Source organism: Pan paniscus, chromosome 8, assembly GCF_029289425.2.
Source record: "Pan paniscus chromosome 8, NHGRI_mPanPan1-v2.0_pri, whole genome shotgun sequence".
NCBI lineage: Eukaryota > Metazoa > Chordata > Mammalia > Primates > Hominidae > Pan > Pan paniscus.
Genome location: NC_073257.2, coordinates 21,119,249 through 21,141,857, shown reverse-complemented (window position 1 = coordinate 21,141,857; position 22,609 = coordinate 21,119,249). Strand labels below are relative to the sequence as shown.

General features: G+C 39.0%; 1 long non-coding RNA gene across 1 annotated transcript; it reads left to right on the top strand.

The window, feature by feature from the left end:
* Positions 1-580: 580 nt before the first annotated feature.
* Positions 581-22,332, top strand: LOC130540504 (uncharacterized). The gene is made up of 2 exons (XR_008954486.2): positions 581-719; positions 21,679-22,332. It is a non-coding gene; the product is annotated as an uncharacterized LOC130540504 (long non-coding RNA).
* Positions 22,333-22,609: the final 277 nt, after the last annotated feature.

The following is a 22,609-nucleotide window of genomic DNA, read 5'->3' as shown; positions in this document are numbered from 1 at the left end:
TTTTATCTGCCATTTATTTGATCTTGTTTCTTAGCCCTCTCCAGGACAGCACTCATAAGGAGACAGTACTCCTGAAGGCCGCTTATGGCCCTGTGAAGAGAAACTTCTCTGCAGACTCAGTTCTGCGTACACACATAGTTCCTGAAGTGGAATGCCAGCAATGTTGCCTAAAGCAACCCGACACACACAACAATATGTGTATTCATTAGAACATTAAACAGTGAGACAATCCTACAGCACAATCCTACAGGCTTTCAATCTGTAGATTACCAGCCCTTAGAGCCTAGCTTCGGCCCGCTCTGCACATCACCCTCTGCCCCCAGAAAATGCATTTTACTACACATTTTGTGGCAAAGCTTATGACAATTATCACCCAAATCCATAATTAGCAAGTGGTAACATATAGGCAGATAGATCCACTTAAGGTGACATCTCTGACAGATTGACATCCCCCCCACCCACTCACCTTCAAAAACCCCTGCAAGGCTCTTCATTTTAAATGTGACGATGCTCAAACACAATGCTGGCAAGCCTAGTCTCGTGTTCGTGGAGGGGGGAGGGGGTTATAAAAGCGACATGTTCACACAAGCATGGCAGAGCCCATGCATAAACCATTTGGTTTTGCAATTAAAAACAGGTTTGACTTCCTTCTGCAACAGTAAGACAACGTCAAAGCAACAATCATCCCGAAAATTTTCCCTTGTGAATTCAAATGAACTGTGAGTCTTGGGGTTCTCTTTGTTTGCATGTGCATGCCTTGAGAATGAGTTTCTAGAAGGGTTCAACATGTTTCTTTCTGGGGTAGTGCCGTTGAGGTGTGTGTTGAATCACTGCTACCAGATGGGTCTCGGTTACACTCACCATTCCGGGTTCCTTAGGTACAGGGTTAGCGCGTTTTGGATTTGTCCCATCGGGCTTATTACTGCAGGTAAACTAACTCTCCAAGACCCATCCCTTTGCCCTAGAAAATAATCACTCGTCTTGAAGATCTGCCTGCAATCCACCCTTATAGACTGGACCTGAGTTTCAAAGGGACTAAAAACGCAAATGTGCTCCCTACTAGGAAGTGTAGTAAATTTGACTACAATGACGGCTAATTATATCTTTATTGTTGTCATTCTTGAATGATGGATTGAACGATTAGATCCTATGATATTGGGAGAAATCTCTACCTTAAAGCTAAAATCCTGCACTGTACAAGGAAGGGCTGAGGAGGATGCTGTAAAAGCCGATCCTAGTTCCAGGGAACTCACCCATTTTCTACAAGGTCGAAGATTACTTCCATTTTTCTTTCTCTCATTCTTTCTCCATTCAATGCAATGTAAAGAAATATTGCCCATTATTTCAGTGTTTATTTTTAAAATATGAGTTCGAATTTTCTGCCATATTAAAAAAAAATGCAAAGTAACCGGTCCTTATCCATGCATCAAAACTGTCAGAGCCTGGGCGACTCTGCGTTTGAAGAGATCGGAGGAACACAATTGGTTGACAGCACCCTCGGCCCATCCTTTGATGTACAAGGAAAGTTCTGTGAAAAGACAACATATTAGCAATGTCAAATTTTGAATGATGATGATGATAATTAATATTAATTAAAAGAGAGACAAAAAAGAACAATTAATCTCAGTACAGTATACTTGATCTAAAAGTTATCGTGGAATGAATTTGCCTCTATTTACTTTATTAAAGCCTCACCAACTTCCTCTTAAGAAAGTTTAGTTTATTGGTGTTTCTCTGGAATTATCTTATCTTAAAATGTCACCATCAAAAGTTATTCAGTAAAATAATTTCTAAAATGTAGGTCAACTTTTATTGCATCATTCTGAAATTCATAATTTGAGATAAATATAAAACCTTCACAATGTGTGAAGTGAGTAAAAATATTATTGACACAAAGTAAGTAAGACACACTAATATATATGAATAATATGTGTAATTGCATTTAAAAATTCAAAAATTCCTTTAACCTATTTTGTCCTATATTTTACCTTTATATAAAAGCATAATTCATACACATAATTGTATATTTCCCCAAAATACATGTTTTGCTTGCTTTTGACCTATGGACTAGATGAATAGGAAAAGAGAAATGAAATTTTTCTAAATATGAATTTTTATTTTTGCTCTGATAAAAATTCATTTTCTCAACAAATTATTAACAATAAATAAAAATATTTTCAATATTTATTAATTATACATATTGGAAATTTTTTATTGATGTTGGACTCTCATTTGCTGTACTGTTTGTTTTTTAACCTTATACATAAAAAACAAAGCATAAAAAGCAGTTTTAAATTTAGTTTAACTAAGGAAAAAATAAGTTCAACTTTTAACATCACAAAAATAACACAATTTTGTAACAAAGTCAGACTCCTAAAAATAAATATATATGATAATGAAAATAATTTTATAAAGCTTTATGTAATTTGAATTTTCCCCTCCATTTATCAAAACATTGCTTCTTATTGAAAACATTTTTTAATGAGCAAAAAACTACTACCACTTAATTCAAATATTGATTGGAGAAGACAGACTATCTGTGCTTTCTACAGGCTTATAAATTTTACCAGAGGAGCTACTTATTTAGGTTTTTTAAAACTAATTTAGAGTTAATAGCTCTGTTTCCTAACAGCAATGTATCTGAAGTGTTGTAAAAGAAAGAAGGGAATTAAGGGGTTATTAGGTCTTTAATCTTTAAACTCAAGTTTTCAAATGCCCAATAAATGATGCAATTGTGACTAAAGAAAGTTTTAAGTTAGAGATGGTTAAATAAAGAAATATTCAGAACTCACATAGAATTGTGATAAATAGTTTTTGTGAGAGCTTAAATAGGCCAAACATAAAGGATTGCTTCTAGGAAGGGGGCTGAAGAATCAGAAAGTTAGTAATGAAAATTCTTAGATCTTAATCACGAGCTTGTATTTCAGTAAATTAAACACCTTTCGTGTAAAGGATAGATGTACAGAAGTCATTATATCATTACGCTAATTTGTCACCTATCTGCACTGAAAAATCATATTGTGGGATTTATTCCCAACAACCAGAATTACATGGTAGTTTTTTAAAGTTTGGAGTTGTTTAGTTTAGGTCTTAAGCAATACATTCATCCTTATGAGTTGGAGAATCGACTTTCCCAAACTTATCATAAATTGCGTTTCTGAGGAGGTTTTTTAATAGAAACAGAATGAAATGAAAGCACCTGCTCATTGAAACCACATCACTGAAACTGCCCATAGCACATCAAACATGAAGAAGCAGGCAAGTCCTCCCTTTTCTCCCTGTGGGTTAACGTAAGGCACCGAGTTTAAAAATGGGATTCTGTCTCTCCTCTTTGCATTTCTGCTCGTACACGTCCCATAAAAACATGACTGAGAGCACAGACCCACTCCACAGGTGTGTCATGGAAGCCGCTAGTAAAAAATGATTTTAAAACATTTGGAAACTGCCAAGCTCTTGAGAAAATGCTTATTAAAGACCAATAAAATTGTGAAAATTGAGAAGAAAACATACAGTAAACTTTTTTGGTGTGCTTTAAAGAAGGCAGTTTCATCTCCAGTCACGTGGGCTTGGCTGTGGTAAACCCAGGCAAGAAAAACAAGCTTGTCCATGATTTCCTAATGAAGGGCTAAAGAGAGTTGAGAACAACAGTTCCATATTCACTAAGTCACCCATGTAGATATAAGCCATTTTCGCCCGTAGCCACCATAACCCACAATTTTACAAGTGATTGAAAATTCTGCAAACACTCCCAGACAGTGTCCATATTATCAGTAATAAATGAAGTATGAGTACCGTCAACTGAAATTCAAAATGGTCATTGGGTCTCTTTCTGCCAGACACCTGGACCATGAGGCAGGTGAAAGAGAGAATTTGGTCATTTTAACAGCCAGTCTGGGATTGTTTCATCAATAGCTACTGTAAGGAGAATCAACGTTGCATGGTCTCATAGTTCCTAATACTGCAGATTGATGATATGCTCCTGAAAAGCTACAGTTCTGCAAGGACCAAAAGGAAAGATGAATTTTCTTCCAGTTTTGTAACATTTGTGTAGAATGTTTCATTCTTTATTTTAAAAATTATTTTTCCCAACTGAATTGATTAGTACATTCTTGGAAATGAGATCGTCATACAGAATTAGCTGATTCTGGACTTTCCTCAATGACACTATTTTCAAATCTGCTTGATCCTAAGAATCTCCCGTGCACTGCCTAGACCTAAAGAACAAACTCTCTAATGAAAATTCTGAACATAGGTGTTTTTTAAGCACTCCATTTTTTAAAGACACCCCAGGTGAGGATAAAACAAGTTTGGGAAATCCAGTTTAAGTTTAATTGGAACAAATTTAATGCTGACAACACAAAATACCCAAGAAGAATAGAGAAAGGAGTCTTTATTGCATAGCTCCAAGAAGCATGGTGATCTTTCTCCTTAGAGACTTTCTGAGTTCTGTTATGTAGATATAGATTAGTACAATAACCAGTAGTTGGTGTCCCATTTAAACACTCAAGTACTATAAAAACTTTTTTTTTTTTGAGATGGAGTCTTACTCTGTCACCAAGGCTGGAATGTAATGGCATGATCTCAGCTCACTGCAACTTCCACCTCCTGGGTTCAAGTGATTCTCCTGCCTCAGTCTCCTGAGTAGCAGGGACTACAGGTGTGTGCCACCATGCCCGGCTAATTTTTATATTTTTAGTAGAGACAAGATTTCACCATGTTGGCCAGGCTTCTCTCAAACTCCTGACCTCAAATGATCCACCTGCCTCGGCCTCCCAAAGTGCTGGGATTACAGGCATGAGCCACCGTACCTGGTTCACAAACATTTTCAAAAGCCATCTCAAAAGCTTTAGAGGAGTATCTAGGTTAAAAATTATAACTCAAGAACTTCAAACATAGCAGTCAAAAAATTGTTAAATAATGTTAAGCTAAAGGAAAAAAATTATCTTCTGATGATATGTAATTATCCAATAGCTATTTGACATTTTTAGTGTCAATCCCAACATAATGAATTGAATATGTCATATGGATTTGAGTCTAAGCAAAGTGTGTATTCTTGTAGAATAGCCTTGCAAGAATGCAACTTCTAAAGATAAGAGCTTGTAACATAGATTGCTTTGAGGGAGATGAAATAGCACAGTCACAAAAATATACTGCTTTGTTTTCGAATTATTATTTTTATATTGAAAATACTTTTCATTATAGAGCCAAAAATGCCTACAAAAATAGCATATAAAAATTATTTTGTTTCACCCTTTGATTGAGAAAACTGCAACCAACTACACCACACACCTCGGTGATTAATAACTCTGATTTATTATAGAGAACGTGAAATCATCCAAGCCTTCTATCCACTAGTTTGCATAATAAACAAGTTTAAAAAACAGCATCAGTACAAGTAGGAGGTCAGTTCATAAAAATTTCATGTAATACAAGTTTCTCTAAACTAATAGTTCTCATAAGTCAAATGCGGCTTCTCATTCCCCATCTCTACCAAATATGCATAAAGTGGAGGTAGTGGGGTGTAGATGAACAGATTTTTCTCTCAATATGGAATTAATATTCTAGATATTTTGCCCAGAGAAGTCTTCTGAATAAATTGTTGCTAGCATTCCTCATAGTAATTCTCTGTTTTTATGAATCAAAAAGATAGTAATATTTAATAAATCAATAGTTTCACATCACCTTCTTCCAAATGGAGAAACTGAGGCCCAGGGAGCTGACTATGGTCACAGGAGCTGTCAGGTATTTTCAGATGAGTGAAGCTGATCAATATCTCAGAAAGACCTAGTAACGATTATGCAGAGAATAGAAATTACTAGAGTTTTATCTGCATATCTGAATAAATAGTTGCCATTTTCATAAAACTTCACAAGGGAAAAGCCATTATGAATGATTTAATGCAAAAGAAATGAAATAAAATTTTCATCTCCAGAAATTTTAGTGATTTGACTGCAGTGGTATTCTGTGCAGTAGATCATTTCTTGTCCTTTTACTTAGGTTAAATGCCCCAGAGGAGATCCTAAGAGCTATACGATATTTCACTTTGGAATCAGATCTATTTGCTTTGGAATCAGATACTTGGAATGGTTAGCAGGTGACCTGAAAACTCCGTGATAAAGTCAACCTTGGCCATTTGCTTATATGTCACCTGTATGTCATCACTGAACATTTCCAAACACTGGCTTTAAAATTAAGAGTCTGGAAAAATGTACACATGATATTCATGGGTTGAAGTCAATTGCATTGATTTAACTCTGTTTCCAAATGGGGAATAAAAGAAGACATAGCTGCCTCTCCAATTTTTTCCCCTCTCTCTAGACAGAGGGGTACATTTTTAGACCTCCCGAGAGCCCCATTCATTGTGAACATAAATTTTCACCCTCGAGTTATGCCTGCCTCTTTCTCCTTTGCCGGGATTTGGCTATGGGAGAGAGGGAAGAGAGACCAGAACCACAATCCAAGATTCTTCTTCTTCTTCTCTTCTCATCTTTCTAGCCTCAGCCCTACCATGCCCTAGTGTGAACAAGGTCATGTGTAACTCTGGTGAGAATTTACAGACAAGAATGTCATTTCTCCTGGATTCACACGGAAAACAAACCTAGGATTGCTCCTCATGTGAATTTGCGAATAGCCCAGTTTATGACACATCACATTATTAGCACAACGGGAGGGCTGAATCCCAAATGGGGCCCAGCATCGCCTCCTCCTTTTGTTGACAGAAAAAAAGTTTAGTTACTAGCAACCACCCAGCCCCTGCCAATGAGAAGCTGTCCTGCTGTTGCTGGGTACAAACTCACGTGAGAAAGAGGTCAAGGCATACACCACCCATCAGGCAGCAGAGACCTATTGAGAAGCCTATTATTATATGTAGGAGACTGCTGCAAGGAGAAACATCAGCATAAGATACAGTCCAGACTTCTCATCTCGCCAGTAAATGAGATTTACACATGAGAAAATCTTTGCCCCAAAAGAAAAAAACCTGACATGCGAGGGTTATACGTCTTAAGTAATAACTAAAGCAATAAATACATCCTATGTGATTGCTCAGAAAAGTAAGATCACAAGTTCCTAAGATGACTGGGATAGAAATAAATCAGATTTTGAGTAGTTCAACATCTGAGGGAGTTCGGAGGTGGGTAAATAATTACTTCTGATGTAAGAATTTGCTCTGACATCTCGTTTGTGACTCTCCTTAATTCATTTAAAATACTTTCTAAACAAGGAAAAACTGAGAGGTGAGATCATCATAGAGGAAAAGGCAATAGAAACAAACATTAAAAGATATTTGCTTGCATTGGGTTTTTAAATTTTGTTTGGTTTGATTTATTTCTTCCCTGTCAGAATGTTCGATGTTGAATTTGCTGACTTCTATAGAAAAAAATGAAGCAGGATGTCTCAGAAGTCTCTGAGTGCACTGAATAATTACACTCTGTTTTTCTTACTATACCATTCCAATATTACAGCAATGGTAATTCTAACAAGTCGGTACAGATTCATCAAAACAAAGTTAATGAAGAAGTGGAGACTATATTCAACTTGTCATTCTTTTTTATGTTTCTTTGTTATGTGTAGCCATTTTAGGCCAAACTTTCTCCACTATTATCTGCATGTTACTTACATTGATTTAATGCATTTAGACAATTTATCTACCATACATTTTCACAATTCAGGGCTGACAGGAATTGTCAGGTTAAAGCTGACAATTGAAAAGTTAAAGCTCTTTAACCTTTGTGGCAGATGAAAACCTACACTTTTGCCGCTGCCTGTAATGCATGTGTTGCCAAAGTCATTTCGATGGCTGTTTATTGTAAGAAAATAGAAGAGCTGATTACCCAAAATTCAAAAGAGGAGTGGAGGAAATGAAGAAGTGAAGAAGGAAGGAATGGGAAGAGGGGGGAGGGAAGAAGGGAGAGAAGAGGGAGAAATGGAAAGAGAGCGATGAGTAAAGAGAGGAAGGAAGGAAGGAAGAAGAGAGAAAGAAAAAAGGAGAAAAAGAGAAAGGAAAGAAAGAGAAAGAAAGAAGAAAGAAAGAGAAAGAAAGAAAAAGAGGGAGAGGGAGAGGGAAGGAAGGAAGGAAAGAAAAAGGGAGAGGGAGAGGGAAGGAAGGAAGGAAAGAAGGAGGCAGGGAGGAAGGGAGGAAGGAAGGAAGAAAGAAAGAATGAAAGAGAAAGAATGAACGAACAGAACAGTAAGTGTCTATTGTTGCAGAGCTCTGTCTTGGCTTGTCATGGAGATATTTCACTTGACTGAAATAAGAGTGCAATAAAGTTATAACATCAGTTACCTCAACGACAAGCCTGCCACCCACACAACCTTGCCATTCAAATGTCTTGCTAATTTTTCTCGTTACATTATTATGATCAGCCTCTTAGTCAAGTCTCAGTTTGACTAACCTATTGCCATGGGCTACTAGTTGGTCAATTTTCATCGTATTTTACAAGAGCAATGAAATGGCCCTGGACACTCCTGTTGTTTCCATTCCTCTCACAACCTTGATGAGATAATCCAGCTTATCAGCTGTGTCTGAGATTGAGGGGCCCTTTAGGACCACAGGCTCTTTTTCTTTAGTACTTCCTTTCATAACGAAGGGATATGTTCTCAATGGCAACTGAACATTCAAAATGCAACAACGCATGTATTAAAGAACGTGTTTTTCCTTGTTCACATTTACATTTGGAAGAGGGACATTCCAGTAGCTTGGAAGGAACGGTGAATTAAAGTAAAAATAACCTACCTAACATGTTGCTTACCACATACCAAATGCAGTTCTGAGAACGTGGCTCACGTGAACTCGTTTCGCCTTCATCACAGTTCAGTGAGGAGGGTGCTAGCCATAATTACCCATTTTACAGACCAGAACATGAAAGCACAGAGAAACCAGTTGCTGTGCCCAAGGTCACAGAGCAGGGAAGTGGCATGGTCAGAGTTGAAAGCCAGGAAGTTTGATTCTAGATCCACACTCTTAACCCCATGCTCCACTGAAAACAATAAAGGTACATTGTTTAGTACAATTGTAAAATCGGATCCAATAGAAACTTTAAATACAAAAGAGTTGTGGGAAAAAACAAAGTCGAGGAATTATTTTCCAAAATCCACATTAAACTCTGAGAATCTGAATCCATGTATCAAATTTTCTATGTCTAAAGCCTCCTTTGAAAAAAAATATGGGCCAGGTGCAGTGGCTCACGCCTGTAATCCCAGCACATTGGGAGGCCAAGGCAGGTGGATCATCCGAGGTCAGGAGTTTGAGACCAGCCTGGCCAACATGGTGAAACCCCATCTCTACTGAAAATACAAAAATTAGCCAGACGCGGTGGAGCGCTCCTGTAATCCCAACTACTCAGGAGGCTGAATGGGGAGAATAGCTTGAATCTGGGAGGCAGAGGTTGCAGTAAGCTGAGATCGCGCCACTGCACTCCAGCCTGGGCAACAGAGTGAGACTCTGTCTCAAAAAAAAAAAAAAAAGAAAGAAAGAAAAAGAAAAGAAAACAAAACAAAAAATATGTTTCATAGCCAAGAAGGATTGAGTCCTGGTTTCCTCATTCATATAGGGGAAACAACACAGCCCTCCTTATACAGTCTTTGGTATGATTATGATAATGTATGCAAAGCCCATGGCACAGAGTTTGATGTATGTTAGATGATCGATAAATAGCAGCTACTATTTATGACTGTTATTGGATCTTTTCCCCCTGTGTTCCCCTGATACATCCTATCAGATGTATCTTGCATTTAGGTGCCTCCTCTCACTTCACAAAGCAAATAAATGTTCCCACTTTCCCATCAAAACAAACCGCAATGCTATGAAATGATATCTTGAACAGAACTCCAATTGGGAAATAGCAAATATATCAGCTAGTATTCTGTGGACTTAATAATCAGGTTTCAAAGTGAGCACTTGTATGTGATGGTGAAAGTTATTTTAGAAAGATCTGTTAGAGCAGATACAGAGATGGAAACTTGGATAGGCACATTGGCTGAAAGAAGACAGTTACACTCATGTAGTTATAATTAGATAAGGCGCCTCCAAATACATGCATGAATCAGCCACTGAACTCCTTAAGGTTGGGAACCATTGAAGCATGTGTCTACAGAGGATTCCTCTCTTGCAGACTGATTCTCTCTCTCTCTCCTGCCTTCAGAAAAGGAGAGCAGGTAGGCAAAGCACGTGAAGGAATGCAGTTCCCAGACTTGCACAGGAAGTGGCCTAGACTGGTCTAAGTGCTCCTGTACCCAAGTATTTGTCCCATTGCCCTGGCCAGGACTTCCTGTTCCACTTTGTTAACAGATTTGGAGTCCCACTGTCAGGAGTTACAGAGCAGAAGCCCTAGATTTCAAGGAACAATCAGACAGGGTGTTTTACGTACTGTTGATGCATAGACTATAAAATTAATTACAGTGCAAATGGCAAATGGTTACACATAACCTAATCACACATCCTGATTTCTGTTTACTACTACCATTTACCACAACCGAGACAGAGAAAATTTTTATGTAAATAGCCAGTGACCAACAGAGATCTAATACAGTGGGCACACATGTATGTATGTGTTTCTAAAGACATGTACAAATTCAGACACATGCATTCATACATGTGGGCACACACATATACGTATGTATGCATACGTGATCAAATAAATGCTCTACTGGAAATCTTTGCAAAATTATAACACTAATAAATGAAGTGTAAAGAAATATGAATTACTGATGCAAAATGTTGATTTGCCAAAATGAAACCTTGCAGAGTTGCAAACTTAAATGAAATTTTTATCAACAGCAATAATTATCCTGTGCAGTAGAGATCTTCTGAGCTATTCATAAAAGCTTCTGAGGAATTTTTTTTTTAAATAGACCTTATTCAGAGCAGTTTTTGGGGTCACAGCAAAATTGAACAGAGGGTATGGAGATTTCCCATATGCTCCCTGCTCCCGTACACCCACAGCCTCCCCAATTAACAATATCTCCCACTAGAGTGGTCCATTTGTTACATGGATGAACCGACATTGACATACCATCATCATCCAGAGTCCAGAGTGAACATGAGGGCTCACTCTTCATGTTATATATTCTGTAGGTTTGGGCCAATGTACAATGACATGTGTCCATCACTGTAGTATCATACAGAGTAGTTTCTCTACCTTAAAGTCCCCTGTGCTCCACCTGTTCCTCCCTTCCTCCTCCAATCCCTGGCAACCACTTATCTTTTTACTGTCTCCATAGTTTTGCCTTTCCCAAAATGTCATATAGAATGCAACCTTTTCAGATGCATTTCTTTCACTTAGTAATATGCACTTAAGGTTTTTCAGTGTCTTTTGGTGGCTTGATAGCTTATTTCTTCTTAGCACTTAATAATATCCTGTTGAATGGATGGATCACTGTTTATTTATCCACTCATCTACTGAAGGGTATCTTGATTGCTTCCAAGTTTTGTCAATTATGAATACAACTTCTGTGAACATCTATGTGCGGTTTTTTTGGGACATAATTTTTCAACTCCTTTGGGCAAATACCAAGGTGCAAGAGTCCTGGATCCATGGTAAGAATATCCCTATAATCCCAGCACTTTGGGAGGTTGAGGTGGGAGGATTGCTTGAGCCCAGGAGTTTGAGACCAGCATGGGCAACAAAGTGAGACATCATCTCAAAAAAAATTTTCTTAATTGGCTGGGTGCAGAAGTGCACACCTGTAGTTCCAACTATTCAGGAGGCTGAAGCGGGAGGATTGGTTCAGCCCAGGAGGTCAAGGCTGCAATGAGTCATGATTACACCACTGCACTCCAGCCTAGGCAACAGAGCATGGCCCTGTCTCTAAAAAATTAAAATAAAAAAATTAAAAAAAGAAAAGTAGAGGGCTGGGCACAGTGGCTCATGACTGTAATCTCAGCACTTTGGATTGCTTGAGCCCAGGAGTTCGAGACCAGCCTGGGCAACAAAGCAAGACCCTACCTCTAAAAAAAAAAAAAATTAAGAATATGTGTAGTCTTGTAAGAAACCACCAAACTGTCTTCCAAAGTTTGGAAGAGAAACTTTCTGCAAATGGACCATTTTACCTTTCCATCCGCAGTGAATGAGGGCTCAGTGTTCTGGATTTTAGCATCTCTAATAGGTGTGTAGTGGTTTATCATGGTTGTTTTAATTTGCATTTCCCTGATGACAGATGATATGGACGATTTTTTATATGCTTATTTGCCATCTGTAGATCTTTGGTGAGGTGTCTGTTCAGAACTTCAGCCCATACCATTTACTTTATCTCTGACAAATAAGTGTATAGAATTGACACAATAAACCAGCAGACACTTAAGACAACCCTGCTGAGACAACCTCAGAAGAGGGAGAAGTCCTGATACAAATCCTGCCTTTACTTTTTGAAATTTGATTTAAAAAAAAATAAGGTAGTAATTCGAGGGATCTCCAATCACAAGGCATTGGAAAGGACTGGAAAGTCTTAATTGGCTGCTGACAAATGTTTGATTAGAAATATCCTCTTTAAAATGTTTAAATTTACTCACCTGATGAAAACTTTCACACATTGATTTTGGCTTCTCATTATGAAGCTAATACTGAGGACGGTTTTTCCCGGTATTTTATTTCTCAAATTTTCACTGGTATTTTTCTCAGGACAATTTGCCAAGAGCAGAATTCTAAACAGCCAAAATCCCATCTAATCCTTTACTCACTAGTAGTAAAAAGTACTATAATGTTGTATAAAGAGAGAGTGGGTTGGTGGGGGAATTAGGTGATTTGAAAGATAACTTTGGAAAGTTTGTAAACCAGCATGATTGTGTGTGGTGTGTGTGTGTGTGTGTGTGTGTGTGTGTGTGTGTGTGTGTGTGTTTGTGTGTAGTTAACACTGGATTTAGACATCAAGGCACAGTTTACAACTCCTAGGCTGATAATCTCATCTGGCCTGAATTCTCATCTTTACACTTCACTGATTTCTGATTTCCTGATTGGCCTCAGGCAAGTCACTTCCAGTTGCCCACAGTGGTTACAATGGCCCTGCTCAACCAGTCTGTGTGGATTTGAGCTCTCTCTCAACTGCTTATGAACCGTGTAACTTTGGGCAAGTTACTTAACCTTCTTGTGCCTCTGTTTTCTCATCTGTGAAATGAGCGTAACAGTTTCTAGTCCACAGAGCTGTGACGGGGGGCAGGGGGGAGCGAATGAGATCATGCGTGTACAGTATTGCTTGGACCATCATAAGTACTCAATACATATTGGCCCATTGTTATTAGCTGAGTCATAGTTTCCTCATATACTGCATGAGAGGGTCGGACCAAGTGACCTCATGAATTCTTCGGATCAGTCTTAAGGAAAACCCTATCATATAGAATGTAGCTACCCAATCTTCCAAAATCTCTGCAGCCACAGAGCCCTCATCACCACACTGCTGGTTGCACAGGCTTCATTGATTCCTATTTTACATGCAATTCTAACAACTGCATTTATTCAATTTCTCAGACGACAGCAAATCAGATGCCCAAATTAGGAAGGAGAAAGAATGCCGAAAGAAAAACGCCTTGGGAGCCAGAGTGATTGCAAATTGTCTGGCATTAGGGAAAGACAGACTAAACAATTGTTACCACAGAATAATGTGCCTGTGCACTACCATGACGCCAACGTCACTAAAAACTTTTGAATTACATTTAGTATATTGCTTACGGCAGTGATCAATTTTAAAGCTATTTATATCAAAAATTATTAGCATGTTATAGGTTTGGGGATTATCAGTTTCTGGTTGTTTTTCTTATGGGAAAAATGCCCCTGGTTGCTGTTTAGGTCTCTCCCAGACTTGCTGGCCCTCTCTGGTCTCTCCTGGTGGGGCCTCCCTGCACCACACCGACTGGGTAGGGCTGTGCACAACAGTTCTCTCCCAACAGGAAGGTTTACATGGGATTAGAGAATAACAACCCAGGTAGCCAGCACTGATACAGCAGTGCTGTTGTGTGTATGTTTGACTTCAAACTCCAGCCACATTCATGCTTACACCTCAGTAATAAGTGAGAGTTTACCATTAGAGTTTACTATCTATTAGTGCCATTGAGTAACAACTACTTACTATCTATTGGTGTTATCAGAGAGTAACAACCCAGGTAGCCAGCACTGATTACAGCAGGGCTGTCCTGTGTACATTTGACTTCAAACCCCAGCCACACTCATGCTTACACCTCAATAATAGTGATCTCTTTCCTTGGCCCTCACATCACCTGCTTCTTTTCCAACCTAGGAGGTAATGTGTTCAATTAAGACTTTAGTAGACCTAGATAAAGGTCTGAATCCTGTCTCAACCACTTGCCTACTATGCAACTTTGGGCAAGACATTTGTATTTTGCACATCATTTTCTCATCTATAAGATGTGGATAGTAATGCCGTACCTCCCAAGACTCTCGAGGGGAGTCAATGAGACTGTGGAGGTCAAGCACAGAGCCGGGAGACAGGAGGTGTTCAAGGGGGAGTAGCAATTCCTGGTGCCCATTTTAATTGCGTCTAGGATTTTGACAGGCCTTCCCAACCACAGCTCATCACACTACGTAGGACGCAGAGTGGGTGAAGTATAGGTTTGGAGTCAGATAGACCCAGATTGGAATGCCCATTCTATTGGTTGCCATCTGGGTGGCCATGGGCAAAGTATTTAGGCTTTTTGAGGCTCAGTTTCTCCCACTTGTATACTGGGGATACCACCACTCTCCTGTAAGATTTGTTGTGATAATTTCATCAGAAACATATTTAAGAGGAGTCTCATAGGAGTGGGTGATTAACATTTAAAATATCTATATTGAGGCCGGGCGCGGTGGCTCATGCCTCTAATCCCAGGACTTTGGGAGGCCGAGGCGGGTGGATCACGAGGTCAGGAGATCAAGACCATCCTGGCTAACACAGTGAAACCCCATCTCTACTAAAAAAATACAAAAAAAATTAGTTGGGCATGGTGGTAGACGCCTGTAGTCCCAGCTACTTGGGAGGCTGAGGCAGGAGAATGGCATGAACCCAGGAGTCACAGCTTGCAGTGAGCCGAGATCATGCCACTGAGCTCCAGCCTGGGCAACAGAGCGAGACTCCATCTCAAAAATATATACATATATGTAAATATATTTATTATATGTATTTTATACATATAAGATATATATATACACACATATATATATAGAGAGAGAGAGAGCCTGTACTCTTCAAAGCAGTTTCGCTGACATTATCTTATTTTATTCTTACAGAAACCCTGTAAGGTAGTTGGGGCAGGTATTTGCTGCCCATTTAAAGAGAAAGAAAGAAGCTAAGTGATGCTAAGTGTTTAATCCAACATCACATAGCCCATAAATGTGCCAGGGTCCAAACTAGAGTCCAGGCTTCTGCCTCCCGCACTAATGATTTTCTACATAGTTAAGATCATTTCTGCACTGCAGATTTCCATTGTAAACATAGAGGAGAAGGCAAAACAAGTGAACACATCTTTCCTCACACTCTTCTAGCAGCTTTAGAATGTCTGCAACGACCTTTTCAGCAGCAGGTGATAGAAAGCCCCATCACCAACTAGCTTAAATAGCAAGGAAATGTATTATTTCACATAACTGCAAATTCAGAGAATGAAAGGAGAGCTCCAGGCTCAGTATGATCATCAGCACAATCATGTCAACGAAGACTGTGTTTCTTTCTGTCTTACCTCCCTGCAGGCATCAATTTCACCTTAAGGTTGGTCACCCTCATGGTCATCAGGTGGCTGCCCATGGCAATTAGAACTACAAAGTTCTCTTGTTCATGTCTGGCAGGACCAAGAGAGAAAACTCTCCCTCAAGCACTGGGTGTAAGTGCCCCCATCAGTCTGTTGGGTCTACTACTATAGACCTACCCCTGGGCCAGTAAGAGAAAACAGAGAAATGCCTGCACTTACTGCCCCAGATTAAGCATGATCTGCTCCCACAGTGGAGAACGAAGTCGTCTGCTCCTTAGTCATCAGAGGGAGGGGTGAATGTATAAGTAATTAGGTTCTTAATTAATGAGTACAGGGGCACAGGTGTTGGGTGGATAACCAATAGTATCCACAATGTGGGGCAATAATAAAATTCATTACCGAATTATTGCAACACATTTCCATTTTTAGTCCACCTGCATTCTTCTTCACCAAAACATTGATTTCAGGTGATTATTGAAATAAAAATTGTGAAGACAGCAGGCAAAGACATTTGCTCACAAATTATTTTTATGTCTTTTATGACTTTATTATCTTAACTTAAAATCAAGCATGAAGCCCTTTCAACATTTTATATGAAATAGAAGAAAGGCGATGAGCATTTTTATAAACCCAAGTTTTATTGAGAGAAATCAACCTGGAACAAAGACAGATTTGATATTTCTAAAAATAAAATTTAATGGTACAGAGCCATTTGATTGAGAAGAAATATATAAAATAAAATTGGGAGCATGATACGATGGGGAAAATTTAAGGCTAAAAATTAGGGGAACCTCTGTTTTTGATCCACCTCTGTCACCGACAAATTATATGTCCATGAGTAACTCACTAAGAATAAAACTAAATCAGTGGTTGCAAACTGGCAGCCCACAGGTCAAATCTGGTCCAAGACATGATTTTTCTTTCTTTCTTTTCTTTTTTGGCTAGCACTTAAGATTCAGTTGTATCTCAGATAACCCTATTGTTAGTAGCATAAGAAAATTTCTGAAAGTAAACACAGCCACCAAAACTCTAGAGACCAGATGCCAAAGGTTCAAAGTCACTTACAATGAAAATATACATACAAGTTATCCCAGAGCCAATAAAAATGCATCATATTATCAAGATATCAAGAAATAAATATCTTCACTCAGAATTACTGTTGGTCCATTGTGGTTGAAAGATTGTTTATGTAGTTCAAGTCAAAATCTTTATATTGCCTGTATTATAGGACCCAGATCTGTTAGAAGAAGAAGAAGAAGAAAAAATAGTGTTTTAAAAAGACAGTTCCCCAAATGGGTCACTCTGGAGGATTTAATTTAACTTCATGCTGAAGTAGAATGAAGTCAATCCTGCCGAAGAGTTCACGTGTTCTGAATGTGGAAATTAGCTCTTCCGTGGAATCAGAAGGATTCGCAATTTGTATAAATGAATGTTTCTTTTACTCAGTTTACTTGCAAAACAGTGCCTGACTCAGTTTCACCAAGTAATAGTGAAACCTTTGTCGAGTTGGAAAGTACTCACCTTTCAAAGAAGAACCACAGAGCTCTTTTGAGACCATGAAATGTGTTTCCTGATGAGTGTCTCAGAATCTATGCTAACATAGGTAATACATTTTTCTTTTCACCGCCCAGAACTCATTTATCCTGATTAGAAGTTTTTGGCACACCTCGAATATTACATAATCAGACATCAGTACAGAAGCTTTTAGCCTCTTGTCACTGTTCAGGCTAAGCCATCGCCAATGTTGTAACATCATTGATATCTCCAGAAGATAACTCAAAGTTGTCTACTGGCTATATAATTTGTCAGACATTAATAGTGACTAGGGCTATCAGTAAACATACAGTATTTTTTGTCATCTTTTCCTGATAGTGGTTTTGATAAGATTTAAAGTAGCCTCAGCTTTAGCTTCCTTAACTACTGGGATGTGTGTGTGTTTTAAACAGGTGGCTTAAAATGTCGGATGCCATCATCTTCTCTAACTGTAAGCCAAAGAATTGCCACATTTTCTGACTTCTTTTGTCAGTTTTTGACATTTGCTTTCCCTTGTTGGAAAAAGTTGTCTTTTCAATGTGTTAGTGCTTGATCCATTGAATGTAATGAAAGCTAACCTCAAGGAAATTCTCAGTAAAGTCCCCAAAGAAGGGAGGTTCTCCATTAGCAGGTAAAACATTCTCCAAAGATCCTCAGCAGGTTGCTTTTTGAAAACCTCAGCAATTTAGTAGAAAATAGCACATAAATTATATGTTAAACTTTTATTACTTAAATGCAGTTGATTTCTAATGGAGGAGGAGGGAAGATTTTCCCTAACTGTGGTTAGGAAGCTGAACAACGAAATGAGATTAATTTTTAACAAACGAATCAATCAGTACAGTGAAATTTCAGAACTCTTCCACTGAATTAACCCATGTGATCTTTTAAAAACTAGTCTTGGCCAAGTGTGGTGGCTTACGCCTGTAACCCCAGCACTTTGGGAGGCCAAGGCAGGCAGATCTCTTGAGGTCAGGATTTCGAGACCAGCCTGGCCAATATGATGAAACCTCATCTCTACTGAAAAATTTTAAAAAATTAGCTGAGTGTGGTGGTGCCCACTTGTAATCCTAGCTGCTCTGGAGGCTGAGGCATGAAAATCACTTGAGCCTGGGAGACAGAGGTTGCAGTGAGCTGAGATCATGCCACTGCACTTCAGCCTGGGCGACAGAGCAAGACTCTGTCTCAAAAAAATAAATAAATAAAAAATAAACAAAAACAAACAAACAAATGAATCTGATAAAATAACACAGGTTAAAAAAACTTTACTAACCCTCTTAGATTAATATTTCAAAGCTCTTTAACATCTGCCCACTTTACCTCTACAGAATTTTCAACATAACATCTTTGCATAAAACATCCATTCCAACCAACCGGTTCTACTCCCTGCCAAGCAATCTTGACTGTTCTTCTCATTGCCACTGTGCCCTGTGTGTGTTTCCTGGCCTTAGCTGCTTTCATTTTTCTCTCTGATTATCTCCTAGGCTAAATTCAAGTGATGCTTCCTCCACAAAGTTTGTGCAAATGACTTTCTCTCTGAATCTCTAGAGTACTGATGGTCCATCCTCAACAATTTAAGATCTCTTAGATTATTGCTATCATTTTATGTCTCTATTACTATTTCCAATTGACCAGGCACTTTTATTTTATGTGCTTCAAGGAGATTTTCAGTTCCCAAAGATGTCTTGTACTTGTCATTGTGTCTCTCCAATACCTTACCCAATGGCTTGCACATAGCTGACTGTCTCATACATTCTCTAATCTGTATAGTCCAGCTGATCTAGTTAAATCATTTAACCTGAATCAAAAGACTAAGTGATGGACTGTTATGGAATAGTGGTAAAAATTTTAATCATATTTGTAGTCCAGATGCCTTTAATAGATAGATTTCCAGATCTGCCACTTACTAGATAGTGACTTATCTTGGACAAGTCATTTCACCTTTTATAGCCCCAGTTTTCTTCATCTGTAAAATTGAAAGAATAATAATGACTCTCTCGCCTATTTCACTAGATTACTGAGAGAAGCAAATGATGTAATGTCTTTGAAGGTGTTTATACAAAGTCAAGCACCTTACAAATATGAATGATCCTAGTTGGGCAAATGAAACACTATTTTTAGAAATCCCATATCAAATGCAGTGAGGAACTCCTAAACTGATCAAGACTGGTGATCAAGATCATTTTAAGGCATATTATGATCAATTTTAAACAGTGCTGTGAGTCAGATTGCTATCCTTGCCTTACAGGTGGAAATTTGATGTTATCTAGAAGCAAATGGTTTAAGTAAAATCACTGACAGCACCAATATGAGATGTCTTTACTGTTCCAGTTGGTAGCTTTCAGTCTATTTAGCACCACTGCTTCCTCTTAAACTTTTCTTTAAGCCTCATTAAAGTTCTGATTCTTAGGGATTAATATAAGCAGACACTGATAATATCAAGCTCTCCTCTCTATAATTCCAAGAACCCTTGGAATTAGCATAAATTACATTCCTGAATCCATCATTTGGTTCCATATCTCTTCAAAGTCTTTTCTGACCCTTCTCATCACCCTCAAATCCATGTCCCTTTCTCATAAGCTCAGTTCTTTGCCATTCCATCATTACTAACTTCCTGTAAGACATCTCCACTTGGATGTCTCACAAAAATCTTGAATTTAAGAAAATCAAGGGGCTAAGGCAAGCAGACTGCTTGAGGTCAGAAGTTCAGGATCAACCTGGCAACATGGTGAAACCCCGTCTCTACAAAAAATACAAAATTTAACCAGGCATGGTGGTAAGCACCTGTAGTCCCAGCTACTTGGGCGGCTGAGACAGGAGGATCACTTGAGCTGGGGAGGTCAAGGCTGTAGTGAACGTATTCAGGCCACTGAACTCAAGCCTGGGTGACAGAGCAAGCCTCTGTCTCCAAAAAAAAAAAAAAAGAAAAGAAAGAGAGAAAAGTACATAAAAGAAAAGAAAAACTAAACAACAAAAGAAAAGCTAAACTTGTTGCCTGTTCCTGTCTCACCCCTCCTGTTCTGAAACCCACAACTCTTTCTGTGTTGTCCAGCTCAGGACACGCAGTGTCATCCATCCCATGGCCAAAACCCAAAACCTGGGAGTTAGTCTTGCCTCACTCTTTTTCAAGCCTTACTCACTGCTGCGATTCTGTCTCCTGTCCATCTCATTAATTCGCACACACTCCTGTGTCTCCATTGAGACCTTGGCTTGGCTGGTTGATTGCTTAGATTACCGCAACAGTCTTCGAACTATCCTCACCTTCAGTTTGTCTCTCTCCAATCCATTGTCACTTCTGTAACCAGAGTAACCCCTTTAAGATGCAAACTTAATCCTATCAATTCCTGGCTTAGGATCTTTCATTGGGTCCCTATTTCCCTCTGTAAGGGGGACGTAAGATGAAATGTACATCCAAACTTCTCCACATGACAGCCAGAATCTCCCGTACCCAGGTCATCTCTCCCCTTCCTTTAAGCCTTAACTTAGTTGCCAATGTCTCCTAGAAGATTTTTCTATAAAGTCACATCCAATAATCAACTGGTTAGTGCCCTACAATTGCCCAAATGAACATTCTCCCACTCTTATAATTGACTTCAACTTGCCTAAGCACCCTGTAAGCTTGAAACCTCCTTCATGACAGGACCATTCCTTTCACCAACTTATCTCAGTAACTCTTGATCCATAAACACCATCTCCAGGGTTAGGTGCATGATATACTCTCAGTAAATAAGAAAGACAATGTACTCTCCCTTCCTCTTGCATATTTCCCTTTATTTCCAAATATTCTACCTCTTCTGCTCTGTTAGATTTCATGAATCACTGCCAGCCATGGTGGCTCACTCCTGTAATCTCAGCACTTTGGGAAGCCGAGGCAGGCAGATCACCTGGGGTCATGAGTTCAAGACCAGCCTGGCCAACATGGTGAAACCCCATCTCTACTAAAAAGACAAAAAAAAAAAAAAAAATTAGCCAGGCGTGGTGGCAGGTGCCTGTAATCCCAGCTACTTGGGAGGCTGAGGCACGAGAATTGCTGGAATCCAGGAGGCAGAGGTTGCAGTGAGCTAAGATCACGCCACTGTACTCCAGCCAGGGCGACAGAGGAGGACTCCACCTCAAAAAAAAGAAAAAAAAAAGATTTTGTGAATCATGTTTATTTCAGGATATCTTCCTAATGCCGTCTGCTCCAGTCAGCCCTTATTCTGCCTCGCCTTTGAATGTATTCATCGAATGCTTCTCATGTAGCACTTTTTGGAATGCTTTAGAAGAAGATTGTGAGGTTCAGGTCTGGGTATGTAGTGTGTCCTAACATCAATGATAAGCTGCATGGGTAAGCAATCAGGGGTAATCTTCAGTTACCTTCGTAGCAGTCATACAATGCTTATTCAGGGCTATTTAGAATGTGCCATCACCCCTTCCAGTGTTCACATCCCGACCTCCTGTGATTCATGGTTCATGATGCATCTTTCTCTCTTCACTCTCAGGTAACACCAATGGATGGTTCATTACGTTGCCCCATTGCAGAGATTCAGAGTGCTCATGGACAGGGCCAGAAAGGCTGAGTGGATGTGCCCTACTGAGAGCCAGCCTTGACTTTAAGAGCAAAGATGTGCTTTCTCAGAGATCTAGGGTTCTTGCTTTTATATTTGACAAGTTGTTTTCAACACTTCAGTCTTTTCAGCTGTTGGGAGAAGGACTGTAAGATTCCTGCCAACTCTACACAAGAAATATTACAAAAGTGCTCATCACCAAAACAAATGACTGATGTGACTGTTGATCTATGAGTGTCAAAATTAACTTACCACAAGAGAGAAAAACGTCTTTAATATGTTTAAAACATGTTCTGAAAGGGGACAGAAAGGATGGAGCCCGAGCACCTAATATTGTCATTTCACTGTCACACAGCCTGTGCCCGCAGCTTGAATTTTTCTAGGAAATGTCATTCTGATGCCTTCTATGTAGAAGAAACTTGAATTGTCAAATACTCACCAAACTAGCACAGTCTTCCGAAAACCAGGAAGACCTGGAACCAAACAGAAAATGAATATTCAGCCAAGCATGAAACTTTCAAAGAAAATAAACTGCATCTATCCCTATTAAACTCTTTGTTCATTCTAAATAAAAACAATTTAATTAATTCACTTAGGCAATTCCACACCAAATATCTAGTAATTGAGGGAAACCTACATATGAGAAAAGAGGGAGTAAACAGATAAGGAGAGTGGCCTGAAAAACCTGTAAAGTTGATTCCATTCAATTTTAATTGTATACAGATAGTCACTGCCTCAGCCACAATATCAGATGGTGTGGTCTGTGTTTTAGATATTCTTTTGTTCCAGCACGACTATCTACATAACATCAGAATTGCCATCTGATTGAGTAACTACAACTGCCACAGAGAGATTTCTTTTTATC